The 18,372-nt window shown below is 36.7% G+C and overlaps 1 protein-coding gene and 1 non-coding gene across 3 annotated transcripts in view; one reads left to right on the forward strand and one right to left on the reverse strand.

The window, feature by feature from the left end:
- The window catches only part of MYO3B (myosin IIIB), a 152,803-nt gene that overhangs the window by 16,149 nt on the left and 118,282 nt on the right, over nt 1–18,372 (forward strand). The window lies entirely within an intron of this gene.
- Nucleotides 15,354–15,461, reverse strand: LOC140336138 (U6 spliceosomal RNA). Its single transcript, XR_011921803.1, has one exon. It is a non-coding gene; the product is annotated as a U6 spliceosomal RNA (small nuclear RNA).

Here is an 18,372-nt window from a genome sequence, read left to right on the forward strand (position 1 = left end):
TTTTTCCAGCTGTTACTCAATGTAACTTATAACATCCAAGTGAAAGATACAACAGCAACAGTTCAGGCAAAACTCAAAATAGCAGAATCACTGAAATGGATAAAATATCATCCCCCCTCCTAAAAAAATATGTGTAAACTCAGTCGTGTAAGTACACCTCTTCATTGCACACCAATCTAAGTAATTGGCTTGGTAATTGTAAGAGGGCCCTCTCTCTGAACCAAATCGAAAAACAAGGAGAAAACTAGTTATCGAAGCTACCAGGAGACCTATGGCAACTTTGAAGCAGTTACAGGACTTTATGACAAATTGTGTATGTGACAACATCATATGTACTCCACTAATGTAGCTTGTATGGAAGGGTTGTAAAATAAAAGCCATTCCTCAAGAAAAGCCACCTTAAAGCGGAAGTAAACTAAATAAAAAAACTCACCTTTACTTTCGCTGATCCTACAGGAGGTTTCCTAGATTGGGTCACGCATGGCTCTGTAATCCGCCTTTGTCCCAGCGCAGTGGAAGTGACAAGCGCCGCCATCTTCGTTCCTCTTCTTCTGCCTTCTGCCTATGTTACCTGATGTCACACTGCACTTTATGTAAAGTAAAAATCCAGGTGATAGGTCCACTTTAAGTCACAATTAGGCTTTGCCAAAACACACCTTGATGGCTCTAAGGCCACATGGAAAAAGCTGTTATGGTCAGCTAAGACCAAAATGGACTATTTTGCCTAACACCAGTACATTCAGCTACTATAGCTTAATATCCAAAGAACACCATCACTACAGTAAGGCATGGAGGTGGTATCATCCTGTTGTGGGGGTGTTTCGTTGCAGCAGGAACTAGGAGAGTTGTCTGGTTAGAAGAAAATATGAATGGGGCAAAACACACCAAATGTTTAAATAAAATCGTCTGCCCTCTGATAGAGATTTGTTAAAGGGCAGAAGGTTCATCTCTAATTTGACAATGACCTGAAGCACACAGCAAAACTGACCACAGAGTGGCTGAAGAAAAAAAAAGATGACTGTCTTTGCATGGCATAGTCAGAGCCTATTAAACTATATTGAAAATCTGTAGAATGACTTGAATTCTACCAATGGCCTCCACTGACCCACTGTATTTTTAAACTAGTCTAATCTTCTATACTAGAAAAAAAATCTCAATCTAAATTCTCCTAGCTTCCAGTCAGATCTGTGCAGTGAGCCTGTGGTACAATGTCCCATTTCTAAAAACACATTCATGCCCTATGATTGTTTGGGACTCCTTGCTTTAAAAAGCTTGCATTAGATTATGCCACAGCATTCCCATGGGATTGAGGTCAGGATTGACAGATACAAAATCAATTGTCAAATTGACCACATTTTTAATCTACTATTCATTTACTCCTGCATTTTGGATGGTTATCACATGCATGTCTTCTACAACAGTCTTTTGTGGAATTTTCTGACACAAATTGTAATTCATTAATCCTAAAATGTTTCACCAGTCCTATATAATCGTACACTCTCCATCATGCTTTAGATTTGAAATGAAGGTTTGGGTATGCCATGGGTCATGTTGTACTATGTAGGTTTACAAAAAAATCACTTTCAGTGTAATTCATAGAACACTGCTTCTGTAATGCTTTAAAACAGCAGCATTTTTTTCTTTGAAGAACAGTAGTTTTACTATGATAACCTCCTATAAACATTACTATTGTGACATGTTTTTATTATTGTATTATTCTTATTGTATACTCATCTACACAGGCCTTATCAAGTGCAAGAAATGTTGAAAATATTATAACTGTTCACTACTGGGTTATTTGTCAGCTGTTTGTGGAATGTATTGTGTTCCTTGTGGTCCTGATATTAACCACCTGAGCGTTCTAGATTTCTGTACCAAAAGTGATCCACTGTTTTTTTTTTTTTTTTTTGCCCGACCTTCGTACGGGCATACCGGCTAGGTGGTTAAGAGCATACCCTAGGTATGGCAGCCACGTTGCTGCTTTCTTTCTATTTGCAAATAATCTGCATAACAGTGGACTGATGGAGGTTCAATGCCCATCAACAGAATATTGTGTGTAGAGCAGTAGTCAACAACCTTTTCCGACCTACGGACCTCTAAATTTACGGGCTCCGGACTGCGCATGCGGTCACTTTTATCATAGTGATGTCATACTGCGAGAACTCCCCACTCTTCTATCGCAGATCTGAGCCTGCAATGGGATAATGAGCGGGTTGTGTCCAGAGACACAACCACCCACCACCCTGAGCCTGCGATCTGTAGAAAAGACATGGCCGGCGGCTCTCTCCTTTTCTCTGGTTGGCAACCGCTTAACCAAAATGTTGTACATTGTACTATCATTGACTGTACTTGTTTAAAATATTTTTTTGACTAGAGAAGAGAATGACTAGAAATTACAACGTCTGAATATGACCATGTTAGTATTTCCTTCTTTAGAGTATGTGGTTAGATATATGCACCCTTATAGTCTTTAACACATGGACTGATCTGGCATTCATTACACTTACAGATCCGTGAATTACACTTACACTTACAGTTGCCTACAGATCCGTGAATGTTTCCTGATCTGAATAGTTCAGGCAAATGTTGTTAATATCTGTATGTGCCTTTAGTAGTGCATAGACTGTTTTACAATTTGATGTAGTTAATCAGTTGTTGGATTTAAATTCTATTTGAGATTTAAGCCCATGCCAGCTCTTACTCTCTTAAGCTGCAAGCCTGTGTGTTTAGAAAAACGGCACACAAATGATCAATAGCTACATGCACCTTTTATTAGAATTGATTCCTTTGACAAAAACTATGCTAATATCACATTCTATTCAATCATGGATCTGCAGTAGAAAATTACAGACCATGGTTGACTAACTCACACAATGCTACCTTTAATCTTTATTGCTACTGCAAGTTTTTTGTTAAAGAGAAAGAAAGCAGACCATACATTGTGCCTCTTAATGGAAAATAGATGACACTAAATATGTCAAGTTCTTTTTTACTCTAGTGTACACATCTAATAATATTAAAGGTGTTTTCCATGCAGATGCTAACTTGTCTTGTTTTCAGTTTGGTGATTTTTGAAACAAGAGAAAATAGTCACTTGACATACTTTCCAGCTTTAATAAATAGTTGACAAATTCTCTCTTTTTCCTGCCTTCTCATTGGCTTTTGTCTCAGATTGGATTCTAATCAAAAAAAGTGGAAATCATGATTGCTAAGAACCATAGGAATAGGCACATACCCAATCTACTTATATGGACCCTGTTCATATACGACAGGAAAACAATATTTTCGAAGGGTAGGGGCACAGCTTTAATGGTCAAACAACTTTTTTTTATCCACAAATCAAATAATTTAACAAGCATTAAAGCTGATCTTTGGCAACCATCCTCACTAGTAAATGAATAAAAAAAAATCTAATCATCATTTTTATTGATCTAAAGTCACTAAAATACAATGTTCCAGTCAAATCTTCTGCCCACCTTCTTGGGGTGTCCATGTCACTGACTGCCTGTGGGGTACACTTCCTACTGCCTGTCTGTGGTGACGTCCTTATGAGATCATTATAATTGCATATAAACACCTTTCTTAACCACAAGTTCTACAAAGGTGACCAAAACTATTTAAATACTTGAAAGGTAATCACCAATAATAAAGTCATGACATTCATTTCAAGAACAGAGTAAACTATCCTAGTGGCTGGAAGGACCCTTAGTTCAATCACATATCTTCTTGCACAAACCTAAATAAACTTCATTGTTCATTCTTTGGTAGGCAGCAAGCTAGTAGGGAGCCCTATGTTGCTGTATGTAAAAGGAAAAGGGAGGAATTTAGGTCTGCAATGATCTCAGAAGTAAGATTACCCTTTCCTTAGAAATCTAAAAAACCCTAGAGTCTGATAAATAGTACTCAGTGCATAGTTACATGAAATGGACCAACTTTAAATTATAAACTTTGTAATTATGTACAAACAAATATGAAGTTTACTCATCCTTAGGTTCAGTGTAGTCTTTTGATGTTTAAGGTCAAGAAGAAAACCTACTAACTGTAATATATATATATATATATATATATATATATATATATATATATATATATATATATATATATATATATATATATATATTGTGTGTGTGTGTGCGTGTGTGTTAAAATTCATACATGATATGATTTATATTGAGAAAGTCACATTTAAAAGGCAAGTTGCATCTCATGGCCAAATGAATCTTTTTATCTGACTGATCTTTATGGTCCTTGGTTTAAGTATTATAGGACAGATTCCATTTAAACAATAAATCAAGCAATGTACAAATCTGCTCACTCTCATACAGCATATCGTTGGCATCAAGTATACATTGCTTCAGAGTGATAGCAGTTAATTAATTTGCTAAAATATGTAATTAGGAGGTATGTGGCAAACCCAAGCTGAATATTAATGTTTTATTTCTACATAATGGCCTTAGATTATTAAATTCTGCACGGGCCTCTCATGAATAACGGCCTTCATTGCCTCAAGACAGAAATAAATCATCCTGTGAGGACCCTGAACCATGAAATGATTCTGTTAACATGTCATCTGTCTAGGGTATATTTTAAATCTCTAGAAGAAACTTCTAAATGATGAAGAAAAGGTAACACTACAAACTTGGTAGTCAGGGAATTGGTACCTTGAACCTGTTCCATCTGGAACTTACCTGGCTATTTTATTTTTTCACATATGACACACTGCAACATAAATCAACAATAAATAAAAGTTACAAAAATGACCAAACAAAAATGTATTTCATGTATTGACTGACTAAATTTACTTCAGGATTAAAGATTTTAGAAAAAGATATGTTTGTTGGAGTATTTGGTTCCTCACCACTATTAAGTCTTAATTCTGTAGCAATCAGGGTCTTACTGCTCCAGATGTATTATCTACAATATGACATACATTTAGAAATGAAAATTTCTTCTCTGTAAAAGGTGTGCAAAATGAGTAACTCCAGGGCAGGTATGTACCTGCCAAAGATCCTATGAGGTCTATGTGGAATAGCATATACCCAAATCAATGCAGTCTCAGGTTACCTTTTCACATTTATAAATGCTAAAGAGCATTTATTGTTATTGTTAATAACATGAGGTTTCAAGCAGGTGTAACCAGTAGATACTTAGATAAGCCAACACTCATTTAGTGAAGCCAATAGGGTATCTCACATGTCATTGTTGCCACTTTTTTGGTTAAGGTCTGATTGCAAAGCCTATTTTCTTCAACAAGTAGGGGTAACAAAGAGAATAAAGCAGAGTCTCCTTGTGGTTCCCACAGGCTGTTAACAGGCCCCAAAGCAGCTGAAAATTATGAGAATACAAAAGCTGCAAGGAATGCTGCTGCATTAGGCTACTTTCAGACCTATGGTAAACTATAAACAGAATTGATAATTTTTTGAGTTGGTTTTATCAACTTAAACCTGGTTTTATATTGTGAGCAGAGCGTCAGCTTCAAGTCAAAAGGGGTACAATATACACCAACGACTAAAACAATTTTGAAGGTTAACCCCAGATAACCTGGGGTGGTCTCCTCATTAACTGTAACCAATAAACACAAACTACCATGAACATGCTTAGTAAATAGATTAAATAAGGATCACTATGATAAGAGAGGTGACCGACCAAAAAATCCCACTGTCCTTCATAGGACAATTTGGTCTTAAGGCACTCACTACCTTTCTTTCTTTACACTCCATTCAACATCCTATGATTCACTCCTACACAATTCGTAATCAGCAATTCATATTTTCAAAAAATCCCCTTTGGAGCGAAACGCGTCATGTTTGAGATCCACATTGCTATGTGTATATACTAATCCCATGTGCTCTCCACAACACTGATTAAATGTGTACCAAGTAAACATAGGATTTTATGTCCAGCCAGGGCATTAGCTTAATTGATCTCTGTTAAGCCTAGACCACCATTAAACTTACCTTTGCACTTTATTTAACTATGTTGCCGTAATCTTTTTTTCTCTCTATCATGATTGATTGTTATAAACAGAATTGGACTGCATGCCAAAATACTCTCATCTTTATGGGATCAGTTGGGAATGATTTTATGCAAGCATTTGTACAAGCAGTTGCATTTGTGTTGTGGTGAGGTTGAAGCACAGTTCCTGGAAGCAACATGTTGCTTCTGGCCAATAAACCACACTGCCACCGCAAATGCAAACCTAGAGGCATAGCAGCAATTTCCTATGTGCCTGGGAGCGGTGAACCATGCAGTTTTCGATTGAAAGTCTGAAAAAGGCCTTAAGGCTAGAAACTAGTTATAGCTTAAGCTCTGAATCCTGCTAAGCTCTAGTACCACAACAGAGGATGATCTGATATCCATAGTTGTAATGCTTGCACTGGCAGTCACCTCACCTAGTACAGAATATTTTTTTAACATCACAACCTATATTGTGATATTTGCACAACCAGTTAGTTTCTACCAACCTTAAAAATGCTTAAAAATGATTTACTATGAAAATAAATGAACCAAATATTGATATTAGGCAAAAAATACACTGCACTGTAGCATGCTAAAACAGAAAACATACAAATTTAACATAGATGTAAAACTCAGCAAAATATGCAAATAACAGCAGTGTGGAAAAAATCCAAGGATTTAAAAATAGTAAACTACTGAGCAACAAAGGCATAAGTGACATGTGTTAAAAGAGAATGGCCTTCCACTGCTGCCACCAATGTGGTCATTGTAACAAAGTGTAGAGGCATTGAAAAGAAGATCACAGCTCTCAGAACCAGACTACCATCAAAAAGCAATCATGGAACACACAGCTAATGGCCAATATTTAATGTACAGTGGTAGAAGTCAACTTGATTGTTGACTCTAATTCTACTTATTCTAAGGGACAAAAAGAGTCCCAGATCAATAGTAAAGCCTAGTAGTAAGGCTAACAAGCCAATGTGTTTTGAGGGTTCTAACAGAGGTCCTTCATAATGCCTTTAAACTTCTCAGATAATATGGATACTAATACTATCAGGAACTCTAATTTGAAATTAGCCTAAAGAGATAATTTGATCGCTGACATAATTACCCTAAATAAGAGATGATTTGATTGGCACAACCTACAGTAACTGTCAAACCACAGTTCCTTTTTAGATACACCAGCCTTTCTTGAGATTCCCAAAGTCTTGGCCCCTCATTTATCTAGTTCTTCTACAGACATCACTTGCAAGAACAGGATATCTATTCCTACAATGTGTCCTGACAACTTATACTACTCCAGTAGTAAAAGAGCAGTGATACTATGAGAAAGAGCATTCAAGGTTACATCTAAAGACATAAAAGAAAACAGCACACTAGTGGGCAGAGCTTAAATTGTTTGTAAAAGTAATGTTTCCCTGTGATTCTTCAAGCAACCATACCAAATGAGACATATTACATCATACAGATACCATCTTGTCACCGAATAGCACACAAATATTTTGAAATGGCGATTAATGAGAGCAGATGGCAAAAATCCAGGCTACAAGCTGGTGTGAAATATGAGTGTGATATAATCAGATGTCATTACCCATCACCCATTAACATTTAATCGTCTTACTATTTAACCCTTGCCTATGTTTATTATGAGAAGTGAATGAAGCGGTTGCAGCTGTCTGAATCAGAAGCTTTCCTGTGGATTCAGAGCTTGTGTTGCCATTCTCTGTAGGATGCCGAGTGGTTGAAGTGAAATCTGCGCATACCCTCAGGCTCACCACTTAGTTGGAATTATTATAGCAAACTCAGTGGGAATATTCCTGTGCTATTTCCAGCGAGGAGTACAGAAATACCTGCTTCCTCCTGGGACCTGCACGAAATTGAATGTCATTAAAAAGAAAATGTTTGCCATTCTGTCTGTATTAAATCATCTAGCTGTATATTCATATTTACATATTTTTTCTGAAGAAAGCAAAGATTGTGTTAAAGTGGGACTCCAGGCAAACAGCTAGGTATAAAGCCGAAGTGTATGAATGTGAGCTATCTTACCTGCTTTAAAATTTGTTATTCTGGTCAGCCAGTGTTGCCATCTATAGATATCTACCCTTCCACATGGCTAACAGAGTGACACCATTTTCCTCCTTTAATGCCGCTTTACTGCTCAGTGTCTCCTGTTTACCCACTGTGCAATGAACCATTTTATTAGGTTAGGAGGTTTAAAGTGAAACTAAACCCTGGGAATACTCACCTGTCCTAGGTCCATCGCAGTGACGCCATCTTCTGCCTTCTTCTTTTCCATATTCCAATCTTCAGCCATCTTGATTGGTTGGGCCAGGATGACGAAATTCCTGCACAGTGTGGTGTTCATCCATCTGGCCTGTAGATGTCACTGTTCTAGTTGTTTACTCCTTAAGACAATCTATATTGGTGGTGTTGTTGGTTCCTTTCCTGCTCTGAAGATGTACTACAGACACTGCTCATGTATAAAGTTGGTGAATCCTGTAAATAAACCTGGTGTAAGTTACCCTGCCTTCCTAATTACTGGACACAACACACAGGTGCTCAGAAGCTCATTCAGTCCCAGCACCTGCAGGGGAAGCTGCGATTACCAGGTATCCTTGGCAAAGAAACGCTAAGCTATATATGTGCACATTTTGACATATAGGTGGTGATCAGGCAGGTATGAAAAATTATTCTAGGAGGGTCATTGTCCCTTTTTACATGCCTGATACCATATTTCTCACTTTATTATCCATTGTGCAATCAGGTAACACTGGTAGCTGTAAAGTCTAAAAAGAATATACGACGCTCATCTTTCTAACTATATGCAATATGGAGGGGGTATAAGATGCACAAAATTGGGTAAAAAGAATTACAAAAATAATACAGTTTACATGTGTGTATGGCTCTTGCATTTTTTTGGATATATATACAGATAGCATTTCCACTATTATTAAAGTTACAATTAAGCCTAAGATAACCGTTTTCACTTGTGCTACTTTAAAACATTAAGGCCTAATTTGCTTTATAAGAAAGTGTGTTGCTGTCCATTACATTGCTGAGCTATTTCATTAAACTGAATGGGGGCAGTGCACAAAAATGGACTGAATTCTGTGCGTCAGAGCGTTAACAAAATTCACTGCAGCGCAACACCTATGTGAGGACATCAGACATTGCTCTCTATGCAGTGTTTGGTGTGCTTGCATATTACACACCGTGTAAAGCGCAATGAACCAAACTGTACCTCGCTGCACAGCACAAAGTGGGATCGAGGCCTTACTGCACTTTCTTTGATTTATGGAGTTTGAATATATTGAACTTGTCCTTGCATTTTATAAACCATCAGATGGATGTGTCCTTCTGGCCCTTTTTCAGGTTTGCTGGTAACATGGCTATTTGCACTTCTATCAGTTTATAATACATGACAGCTGGAAATGCACTAATCTGACTTTAACTACCAGTCATGCACAGGTCAGCTCACAGCAACCTCTAAATTGAAGCAGCTCATCCAAGGACATGTGGAGACTTCATTTGGAATTATTTGAATAACAAATTGTGCAAAAGTCTGAGGTAAACTAAAAAATAAGAACACGATATCAGTATCTGATAAACTTTAATTATTGGCTCTGAAATATGAGGCTATTTTTAATGGTACAGTTTATGCTTCCTTACACAATGTATACTAATATTTTATATTTAAAATTTGTCTACTCTGTCCAGTAGCAGAAGCTTAAGGTAAAACTCTCACTAAAATAAAAAAAGACACTTAACTGTACTTCAGTAATAAAGACAGAAGGAGAGGCCTTCCCCCTTTTTTTAAACTCTACCTTTTAAATAAAATAAAAATTGTGGTGAGAGGTCTGGTTTAAAAGTCTCTGCATAGCTGAATGACTTGGAAAAGTTAGTCTCTCGACCTGGGTAATACATTCCAACAACCTTGACAATCTTTACTACTGCAGGCTGAAATATTTTTGTCCTTTGCTGTGTTTTACCTGTACCGAAGCTTGCAGACATAAAAGATGCAAATATCCAATATGTATTTTTAAATGCAAGCAGTGCAGGTGTCTGAATTGTAACTCGGCATTAACAGTTATTGTACAACAGAGTGCAGAACATGGAAGGAACAGGAACAACTAGGAATGGTTCAGTTCAAGGAACCTGCAAAAAGGGGGAGAGATCGATTAACCGTGCACTGCTTCTTTCTTCAGGGACAGGGAAGGGGTGAGTGGGAGAACTGTACATTGATAGTGATACTACTGGGGAAATAAATCAGGTTCCTGGTTCTAAAAAACTGGGAAGCAGTGCTGTCTAATCCTCTGTATGAACAGAAACACAAATCCTTGTTAGAATGTTCCTTAATTTCCATAATGTTCATAATTGTATGGAATAGAATAGAAGCAATTGTTTAGGAGCCATACACAATCACTGTGTACACATATGTAATATTGCAGGATAAGCATTTCCTGTTATCCCCATACCATTGACAAAAGCCTAAAATGAGCATAATCTCATTAAACTACTAAATGCTTGGAAATCTTTGGGATCAGAGATGGAACATATTGTTGAAGATCACTGCTCTGGGTCACTCTCATGAATGAATTTTGTTCTGTCATTGCCTTGGTTAATTGCAGATATCATTAACTAGGAAATCATTTGATGTCAAGTGCATGTTATTTACTGATGATTTCATCTCATAGTATCATGACATGCTATCCTACTGAGTGAATACAGAGAGGAGGAGAAATATCTCTGAACCATGGTATAAAAATACCAATAGTATTTCTGATTGGAAACTGAGACATGAATTGGGTAAAGCAAATACAAATATTTTAAAGGGATTATAAACCAAAAATCAACAAAGTAATATATTGCTGTTTACCAGTGTAAGATGTGGTGGTTTTATTGGGATGTTTTAAACTTTTTCTTTTTACCTGATGATCCTGCTGTACATTTCTTGTGTTAGAGCTAAAATGCACACTTCAGCTCACTTCCCTTTCTTCTGTTTTCCATACCATGGGGAAGGAGTTTCCATAGTCCACATAGATGAACAAATTGTCCTGCTACATTTTTCAGGCTTCGTTCCCGAATGATTGCATTGCACAGTGAGCTCTACAGGAAGCTGTGTATATGTTTTAATTTGGCAGCTGTGTCCACATACCATTTACCAACTGGCATTCTTTACTACTCCTAAAAAACATATTTATCCAATTCAAAAGTTGTTTAGAAAACTTAGTCTTGGGGCTGGAATTGTGTATGAACTGGATTACCAAACAAGAATAAATAAAAGCCATACAAATATATGTGTTAAAAGGACGCAACAGACATATTTTTAGGTGGTGTTGCAAATTTTTCTTCATATGCCTATTCTGACAAAAATTGGAGTATGATCCAACTAACAAATGCCTATTGCTTAAACAAGCCTGTATGGTAAAATCAACTGCAGATTTCCCCCCAGGGGTGACTTCCAAAAAAGTTTACCTCTGCTGATTTGCTATTGTTTCCAAGAAGAATTGCCTTTGGGTTTTTGTTGGTACCCAGACATAACAGTTGTTGAGCAATCATTCTATGTCTATGACTACATTTATAGAGAGTGGATAGGTAACAATTACACATACTGTGGGGTCCATTCATATATTTAGCTACAGATACAGATGGCAACAAGCAAGCATTTGCCAGGAAGTACCAGGAACAACTCATAGAGGGGCAGTCATATTAGATGACTCAACTAGCTCTATTTTATTTGTTGCCCACATATGATGATTAATATATTACTACAATAGTCAAGACTGCTTTCCCTTTTGATCCTGAAAGAATGAAACTTTGTTACTATTATGGAATAGCTGGAATTAAAAGTCATTGTTGGTTTAGTTAATCCACCAAAATTACCTGAGCACAATAAAACCATTTATATTACTGAAAGTGATTGCAGGAGTGCCATTGAACAGTTTGCTCGTATTTTGCATGCAGACCTATTTGAAAAAAAAGAAAGGAAGTCTGTGACAAGTAGGGACACTGCAAATCACAATCGTTTTAGGTACTCTGTAGCCTTGGAAACTATAGAACAGATGCAATTATGTGTCATTTTCATCTCTGGTTTATCACCTAGGAAACTGTAATTGGTTTTTTCCTTTTCAACATTTATTGAAAGCTCCAGTGCGGTTTAAAAATATCCAACATAAAGTTCAAATCAAAACCATTCCCTGTCTGTTATACTCCAATAACTGCTATTTCTGTTTAATTTCCCTTCCTATTTTAAGCCGCATGTTCATAATCATATAAGCAATGCACAATCGGATGCAGAAAGACATTTTTGTTGATGCAGGCGTTGATAGACCTGTCATAAGAACATGTTGCATTGCACATATATTACCAGTCCATTGTTTAAAGTGTATTATTCAAAGACAAAAGTCAATTCTTGTTGTTTTGTGCCTGCCTAATACAGACAGTGACAAGACAACTCCGTTTATTTGTAAACTTGCATAGGGATTTATTGAGCAACTGACAAAATAATGTATAGATTTGTAGAGACAGTCATTGAGCCATTTCAAATTTAAAAGGTATTTTCTGCTTTGGGCTCGGAACCCTTTTAAATGTTTGGATGTCTAGCAGTGACAGATCCGTCAATACCACATAGAATGAATACAGGCAAAAGGAGAAAATTCAGAGTGACAGGCGTTCATGAGATTGGTAAAAGGCAATAATTATACATGGCTGCGGCCTGCATAAGTGATTGGTACAGCAGAAGAAAAAGCCTTCATGTCCAAAGATATTTTTGTTTGAGCCATATTTTATTTAAATAAGGTCTGATCTCTGACACCTTATTCTGAAAACCGGTACCAATAATAGTAATCATATGCAGAATGCAAAGTAGCCTATAGGAATCAAAAATCATTCCTGAATTGATCTGACTAAATTAAACTGAAATTTGATATATAGAGTAATAACCATTGCAATATGTCAGCTGCAAATGCTTCATGTTTATAAATTGTGATTGATGTATTTAAAGCTAGTGGCTTATGATCATCTCATATATTGTTATTTAAAAGCAATTAACAAATTCAAGATGTGTTTTTATCATTTAACAATTTTGGAATTTTTGATCAAAAAGGAGGCTTTTTAATGGACGGTGATTATATTTTGTGTTCTAGGTTATGGAATTGTGTTCTAAATTACAGTTCTAACCAGTTCTGGCACAATATTGTCCTTTTTATGCAAACCCCTAAAATAATTGTTTATGACCATCACCCACCTTCCCAAAAAACATACAGCTTTGTGGGCGTGGAAAAGCTACTTGAAAATTATATTTCTCTTTTAACAAAAAATATATTTCAAATTCAGTTCATTCTTGTCTTTAATATAAGAAGGAAAGCACTATATTCTCCAAGGATTCTGGGCTAATGATGAGAGCTGTGCACACACAATATTTCCTAGCCTTTGTATGTCTTTTTCATAGTAGGAGGACTCTTGCCCTGCATACACGCTTTCTAAAAGCATCATTTACCTAGCTAAGTCTGCAATCATGTGGGTTCTTAGTCATCTTTCTTCTGAACTTTGAGAATGGGTGTCTTTGGGTGTCTAAATTTGGCTTTCCACTGGTGGGATCATCACAGGAATCATAAGTATGAGTACATAATGAAGAGGAATGCAAACATAACCAGCTGGGGGTTGGCTCAGGCTAAAGCAGTCGATCCCTGGTCATTACTAGTGAAAGAGGGGCTGTCAAGGGTCGTGTGATGGTAAACCTGGTAATGAAAATAAATATTAGGGTTTTCTAAACACTTACAATAATAGGTGTGATCAAGTAAGATAGAAGAGACTTGAGAGGGTGGTTTGTTGTATCCTGGGGTAGACTTTATGTAACTTTTATTTGGCGGTATCATTGGTGAAATCCACTGGCACCCTATTACTCCATCTATTAAAAAGTTAGGTAAACTCTAAATATTGAAAAGTAGATAACCTAATAGAAAGCTCATCATCCTTGGTATTATCTCTGAAGGCAAGTAGTGCAGTTATACATCATTATTAGACAAACTGGTGAAAATGTATACATTGGTTGTGGGTGCTGTAATAAAACAATATTAGTAAAGAATCAGAACGTTTCCAAATAATTGAATGTTACTTTTCCAGAGCTTTATCTTCATAACACCAGCAGGTCTGAGGTCTCTATCATGAGATAGGACTTGAGCAAATCCCATCTAGTGGAAAGTTTCAGGCTCTTTTAATGTAGCCAGAGCTGGAGGTATTGCTGATGTTGTTTGTAGCTGTCAGCATGGAGATGAACAGCTATGACAGCAGAAAATGATGCCTTGTCAAACTCTGAAAAGGCCTAATGAAACTTTGCAGCTGCCAAACACAGCCAAGACCAGTGGCCTGTAAATTGCAATATTCAAGCAAAAAGTCACAGATAATCCAAAAGCTTCAGAGCAGAACATTCTTCATAGTTCTTTTTTAAAGAACAAGAAAATGTTATTTCTACTAGTTGCCACTCTACTTTTCTGTACAATGTGATTTTTTTTGCCTTAAAGCAGTACTCTCTAAAATATAGCTAATTGCACAGCAAAATACATACTGTATATTTTTAACTTTTTGCTTGGCAAAGGATTTATAAATTTAATTGGTCACTCCATAATTTTTGCATCTTTATCATACAGTTAGTCAACGTACACACGTGCAATTGTTCTCGTGCAATAATCGGCTCTGAGCTGATATCAGACGATAATCTAACGTGTGTACATCGCTCATTGTCTATTGTCCGAACGACCGTCCTGGAAGATCCATGGACGATGAATGATCATATTGGAAGTGAAGGGAAAGAGAGAGCGCAGCGGGGTGTCGCTCCGTCATTCTCCCCCTCCCCTCTACATAGAGCAGAATGGTGCTGTATGTACAGCACTCGTTCATGCATTGTGCAGTCGTTAGTCTTTGGAAAGGATCGTGAAAGATCCTTTTCATTGACAATTATTGCACGTGTGTACAAAGCCTTAGGATGAGTGAAAAACCAAATTTTTATTAAGAATTTTCAATAAAAATAACAGAAAAACCAGAGAAGGACAAGATATAAACATAAACATAGTGTACAGTATACCGGATAATTACCAGTACATCAAAAAGGATTATACAAATAACATATTTAAAAAATAGCAGCAAAATGTAAACCAAACAGTATATTCCTATATGGTGAGAAAGTAAGAGATAAATGTCCAGTATACACAAAACATTAACAAAAAATAAAAATAAACAGGTAGGGTGTAAACAACGAGGAGGGGGTTCACCAGAATGATAAATAATAAGGAGCTCACATAGCTAAATCAACACTTTAAACCTGTAAATGGGCATAATAGGTAAACAGACCTCCTGGACATGAGCATGTAAGTCCTCCAAAGAGGGGGGCTGTGTGAAAAAATATGGGACGCTTGATGAACTTGCGTGTCATCCTTGCGCAGGGGCCATGCTAATCTTCTCTGTATCCTTCCAATTTTAGTATATGTGCTGCTGAAAGCTAGCACAGCTTTGTAGTTTCTAATGTTAGCTTTTTTGTTTCATTTAAAAGGAAACTGCACATCCATACAGCAATATGATATGCATTATGTATGTGCTCTACCTTGAACCCGCTTTTGTCTACAGCTAAAGACTTCTGCTCTCTATGTGAAAGCAACGGTCTCTCTGCAGTAGTGTGACAAACCCCCAGTATAATCAGACCCTTAGCTATGCATTTGGCAAAGCTCATACATTTCCTGCTGATTGCAGAGCTGTAGGTTTGATAAGGATGGGGGTTTGTCTGACAGGAGGGACAAGATTTTTTTTATGTTGGCTGGTGCTGCTTTACAAAACAAACCAATAGTAAGACTTTTAGAACCTCCATCTTTACTTCATCCTAAATGTCATCAATCAAAAAGAAGCTTTATTTGGGTTTTAAGGTAGATCCAAAGCCAAAAGTGTGGAGGAATAGAATATGTGTTACATTTTTATTGTTGTTTGTGTCACTGACAAAAACGACCCCTAAGAATGGTTCTTGGTGACCTGGTTTACTTGTAACCAGGGCAGAAAATAATAGAAAATCCACAAATATACAGATGCCAACAGAAGAATTAGGGAAGTAACAATGGAAGTAAGGCTTCCAAGTAAACATCTGTTCTAGTAGGATTTTATCCAGAGGGATTTTGTCTTACTTCCTTTTATGAGAAATCTCCTTGACAAAATGGATTAAATAAGTCCTATATTTCAAATTTTGGGTTTGCATGCACTTTAGGGAATCTGTTTATAAAGCAATTACTACTATTGAAACACATGGATGTGGAAGAATCTCCACCAAAGGGTGTGTCAGTAAATGTCAGATTCACTGCTAAATAAATAGACCCCTAACAGTTACCTTTTTCTTTTTATATATTCTTTGGGTTTGTTGTTACATAATTGCAGTAACTAGAATTGAAAAAATCATTTTTAATGCTGCAGGCTACATAGCTGTCTTTTTGCTACTGATTTCACTACCTTGTGATTTTGTGTCCCCAACCTAAAATGCATTAAAAGCAGGAAAAAAAATCTAAATGCCTCTCCTTTATGGTTGTTTTGGGTCATTGACTTACTAGTGAAGTCAAAATACAGGAAAAAAAAAACATGAACCCTGCTTTCTTAAAAGTCATAAATGGTGGCTCCCATAGCTCGGTCCCTGAAGGTTCCATTTAAGATTGTTTGATATGTGTTCTGATGAATTAGATGAGTGTGTTCACCTAAAATAAATTTCTATTCTAAATAGCTACTTTGCATCATCCTGATTTTGAGAACTTTTGGTATCAGATATGTGGAAAAATTACTTTTTCATTTACTTTTACAACAGCTACTTCAAAACCTTAAGGATTAGGAAATCATTCTCAGGGGATTTACCTTCAAGCTCGGCTGCTTTGCAAATGGCTATCAGCATGAGTTGAGGGATTGTGTTCTTATGTTTGTCATTCACCCCAGCAATGCCCAAAGAGTTATCCTTAAGCAAAACTAGTATAACTTGAAAAAGTGATAGTTTCTAGTTTTAATGATATAAATGCCCATATTTGTATAACATTGGGCATGGGAGAATTTTGTTAAATTAGGAGAAAGAAACAGGAAATACCACTTGACATGAGACCTTTTAGAACCTTTTAAGGGGACCTAATCTGCTATTTTATTAATAAAAAAAAGTCTTTACCCTTTCCATATTACTTCCTGATTACTGTACCTTAGGGATCCGTAATTCTCCCTTTTCAGTAGTAACCCATTTCTACTTTCCATCTGTCAAAGCTGCCATTCCGTCTTTTGCCAATGCAATGTCAATGGGCAAGAGCAGTACAGCATGTGTGACTTTATCCTCAGCTTCCTTGCAAATCCTACAAATGTGCAGATTTACACCCTAACATCAATTATGTATTGGACCTAAAAACTTGAGGTCACATTCAAGGGCCGTAAGGAGGGTGGGTTTGCTTGATCACTGCTTATCCTGACTTTCCTAGATAACTTGTTGCTCCAGCATGGAATAGAAAAAATGAAGACTAAATTGAAATGTGCCAATTTTTCAGAGTAAAAATAACTTTTATGTTGCAGGTGATATTAATTTAGCAATAAGTAGGATACTTATTTGTCAGAAATTGCAAGTAAGCTTTAGGAGCATAGGTCCTAGCTTGTTTTGATATAGGAAAACAGTAAAAGAAAAATGTAGGGATCATTCTGCACTAATATATTTTTGTAGCAGGCCACAGGCTGTAGCAATGACTGATCTGTGTCAAACTAATTTGAACACAGCCAAGATAACAAATCAAATATGTTATTCCAGAATAATGTCTAAACAAATAGCAAAAAAACCCACATTACTTTCATTTTTTATAGGCTCAGCTGAACAAGTTGAAATAACCTGGTCTCTTGGAACACAATTTTGCACTAGTTAGTTATTTTGCAGCAGTTTCTGTAAACATTTGCAAAGAAACTGGTTCTTTTAGAAATGTGTTCACATGGATGATTAGCAAGCAGTAACAAGGTAGCTGCACTGCCTACCAGCCACCTTCAATTTCTACCACATGCTCTTTATAATAAAATGGGAGCATGTTAATAATAGAGCATTGGCGGTTTTATTAGGCGGTTGACAGGGATACACAGGAGATATTTTAGGCAATTTTAGAAGATTGCAGCTTCTGGCAGTTGGTTTCTTTTCAACACAATGCCTTTCTAGATTGTAAGTTCTTCAGGGCAGGGCCCTCTCCTCCTCCTGTGTCACTGTATCTGTCTGTCATTTGCTATCCCTATTTAATATACAGCGCTGCGTAATATGTTGGCGCTTCATAAATAATATTTAATTATAAAAAACAACAAACATTTCTGCCTGTCAACCATCCCTCCACTTGGACAAATGCCAACACAGTTGGAAGCTGTTAGTATACATGCGAATCTGAAGCA

The sequence above is a fragment of the Pyxicephalus adspersus genome, chromosome 7, assembly GCF_032062135.1.
Source record: "Pyxicephalus adspersus chromosome 7, UCB_Pads_2.0, whole genome shotgun sequence".
In the NCBI taxonomy this organism is placed as follows: Eukaryota; Metazoa; Chordata; class Amphibia; order Anura; family Pyxicephalidae; genus Pyxicephalus; species Pyxicephalus adspersus.